Source organism: Etheostoma spectabile, chromosome 18 (genome assembly GCF_008692095.1).
Source record: "Etheostoma spectabile isolate EspeVRDwgs_2016 chromosome 18, UIUC_Espe_1.0, whole genome shotgun sequence".
Classification (NCBI taxonomy): domain Eukaryota; kingdom Metazoa; phylum Chordata; class Actinopteri; order Perciformes; family Percidae; genus Etheostoma; species Etheostoma spectabile.
The window spans coordinates 1,242,105-1,245,782 of record NC_045750.1 but is presented as its reverse complement, the minus strand read 5'-3'; the positions used below and the strand labels follow the sequence as shown (position 1 = coordinate 1,245,782).

General features: G+C 41.7%; 1 protein-coding gene across 1 annotated transcript in view; it reads right to left on the bottom strand.

Moving 5' to 3' along the window:
• man1a1 (mannosidase, alpha, class 1A, member 1) overlaps positions 1-3,678 on the bottom strand; it is a 190,749-nt gene that overhangs the window by 101,249 nt on the left and 85,822 nt on the right. The gene's annotated exons all lie outside the window — the stretch shown is intronic.

Sequence of the window (3,678 nt, the reverse complement as noted above, 5' to 3'; positions counted from 1 at the left end):
ACACACACACACACACACACACACCCACAGACATAGACACGCAGAGAGACACACACACACACACACACACAGACACCATATCATTCCAGCGTTGTGGTTACCAAATCCCCTTTAATGAATCCGACAGCACAACACCTCGGTCTGTGTGCGTGCCAGGTAGCTCAATAAATCATCAGGCGTGCAGCATGGAGCCCTCAACGAAGCTTTTAGTCCCAACATACCTGCTACAGACACAGGACCTCATCTGCCTGGGGGGGGGGGCAGGAGCTCAGTCTGTAGAAGACCCTGAGACATCACAATACTGCCCTAATGCAACCTGCACAACAGGATCATCTACATATTATCATTACTGGTTAAGTAGTTGCACATTTTTGTATTCCCAAATATATAAATTCGAATATTTGTCCTTGTATTTAACCTATTATTATTATTATTATTATTATATATGTATATTGTATCTTAGTATTTCATTTATATTTATTTTCTGTGCTGTGTGACTGATACTGTGCAACATCAGTAGCTGTGGGGGGGCAGTAGCTCTGTTAGTAGGGAGGTGGGTTGGGAACTGGAGGGTCGCTGGTTCAAGTCCTCATTCGGACCAAAGTATGGTGGTGGACTGGTAGCTGGAAAGGTGGCACTGCCAAGGTGCTCTTGAGCAAGCACCGGTGAATCTTGGGCCCCAAAACCCCAACTGCACCTTTCCATGGGCAGCCCCCCCACTCTGACATCTCTCCATTAGTGCATGTATAGGACCTGAGCTTGTGTGTGTAGTTCATGCCTGTGTGTAATTTGTGTAATAACAACGGCGTGTAAATTGTAATTTCCCCTTGTGGGATTAATGAAATATACATTATTATTATTAGAGGTAGGTCTGCACGACATGAAGAAACCAAATATTCGTATCGGTATCGGCTTTAAAAATCCTTTATTGGTCGATGGTGTCAAGATGGAAGGCAGAAAGCTGCCGGTTTGTTATTGAGTGAATCTGTGTTATTTCCTCCTGTAAGAAGTGGGAGAACGCAGCTGAAAGCTTTCCATTAGACACAAGGCTGAATCACCAGCCACTCGCCCTCGATTTAGCACCCTGCTCACGGGAAAATATGACAGTTTCTCTTAAAATCCCCGCTGTGAGGTGAGAGTCGGGTCACGAGCTGCGAAGCCCGCTGTGATTATAAAGCCATAGACACAGATAATCATTCGGGGTGAAGCTGGTGACACCGCGTAAATAAATGCCATATTGATTTTCTATTTCAATTAAAAAGAAATAAAACCTCTCCTGGATAGACTCTGGGATAGTTCCACATTTTTGATTTCGCAAAGAAGATGCAAGGATTGATACTACTCTCTGATTAGTGTTAAGCAGAGCTACTGGGAGGCAATAAGCTTAGCTTAGCTTAGCTTAGCTTAGCTTAGCATGAAGACAGCTTGCCTGGCTCTCACCAAAGCTTTAACAGTTTGTTGATTTACGGGTACTTACATTACCGACTGTTTCTGGCAACTCAGGCTTTGTACATGTCTGTTTGTGTACCGATTTAACCGATAAGAAGCTTATTAATAAGCGTTATAGGCTTTGGTAAGCGGATTTTCTTATTTTGGACAAAACCAGGCTTCCAGTCTTTATGCTAGCTAAGCTAAGCTAAGCTAAGCTAATAGCCTCCTGGTTTCAGCACCATGCTTAACTCACAGAGATGAGAGTCGTAGCGGTCTTAGTATTGAACTAATCCTTTAAGAGGAAGAACAACGTAAGAATTAGGGATAGACTGATTATCGGCCCTGGCTAATTCTTGGCCCTGGCTAATTACCGGCATGTCTTTGGGCAGTTTGCAGATTATCTGTATCTGCGTTTTATTTGCCAGATAAATAAAGTTATCAGGCAAATGAAGTGTCCTAGACTTAGACTCTTCTTTATTAATTCTTTTGCGATGACTCCCGCAAGGAAATTGAAATTTCCAGCATCCGTTTTAGCAAGAAATACAGTATAGAAGACAGTATAAACAATAATAACAAATAATATTAATAATATTAATAATAACAATGAGAACAATAAGAACCTTAGGCTATAAAAAGACGTAAAAAGACATGTACCATAAATTATCAGTCAAAGGTGTCAGTGTTGAGTCAAGAGTTAAAGTGACCAGGTGGTAAGGTAAGTCCAGGTGTAGGTGTGTGTGTGTGTGTGTGTGTGTGTGTGTGTGTGTGTGTGTGTCTTAAAGTGAATTAATTAAAAAGCATGTAACTTTGGCTCGGTTCCAGCTCTGTGTCCGTCCCTCTGCTTCGGTTTCACCCCCCACTGAGTCTGATTTAATGCCCCGCCCACAACACTATCTGTCTATCTTTAACAGTGTATTACGTTGAAAGTCTGTAATTTATTAAATAAACGCTTAAAGCATTTAAATAAAGTTTTGTGTAGTTGCCTTTGAATCGGTTTCCTTAGCTACTAATAGTCCGCATCGGCATCGGTCGGTCCCGAATGAGAGTGACGATGATTCTGATGAATTTACATTGATACCTTGCATGAAATCTACATCAAAAGTGGCTTTTAAATGCGTAGTTAATAAGGAAATGGACTAAAAACACCCATGGGTGCTGTAACGATAAGCCTCCGGCCGTGTGACTAGGAAGGCCGAGCGTGTCAGCAGATCCATTTTCACTGTTGCACTCACTCGTTCTTCCTTTTTTTCATCCATCTCACATTTTCACTCCATTAAAGCATCCAGAATGACAAAGAGAGGACAAGACACTGTCCTCCCTCCATTGTCTTGTCACTGTGCTCCCCCCCCCCGTGTGTGTGTGTGTGGTGTTGTGTGTGTGTGTGTTGTGTGTGTGTGTGTGTGTGGTGTGGTTGCGTTGGGTGTGTGTGTTGGTGTTGTGTGGGTGGTGTTGGTTGTGTGTCGTGGTGTGTGTGTTGTGTGTTACCAAATGGTCAAAGAGTGACCCGGATACCAATATAAATATATAAAAAAGTAAATGTAAGAGCAAAAAAGGACAGATCGGTGAAGGTGTTCGACATTTGTCCTTCGTAAAAATATATAAACCCTTTGTCTTTTGGTTTTAGAATTTTCAAATTAAATTTAATAACAGTTTCTCACACTGAGAGTATTGTGAACACAGTTCATTTTGTTGTAGTGAATTCTCCAAAACAACTGAGTGTCACTTCTGTATAAAATAGGGGGATGTCCTCACTCTGGAGATAAAACTAGAGAGACTGTCTATCTGGAGATTAAAAACTAGTGAGATGTCAGCTCTGAGACAAACTGAGACTAACTGGAGATGTCTCACTCTGGAGAAAACAAAACTAGAGAATGCCTACTCTGAGAAACATGGGATGGCACTCGATAAAAACTATTCGGTGAGAACTCTCACTACTGGAGATAAACTAGAGAGATGTCTCACTCTGTATAAAAACTAGGTGATGCTCTCACTCGGATAAAAGTAAAACTAGTGGAGACTGTCTCACTCTGGAGTAAAACTAGAGAGATGTCTCACTCTGGAGATAAAACTGAGAGATGTCTCACTCTGGGATAAAACTAGAGAGATGTCTCACTCTGGAGAATAAAACTAGAGAGATGTCTCACTCTGGAGATAAAACTAGTGAGATGTCTCACTCTGGAGATAAAACAGAGACCTAAACACACATGATGAAACCAGGATCTGCAGCAATGTGCAGTACAACAAAAA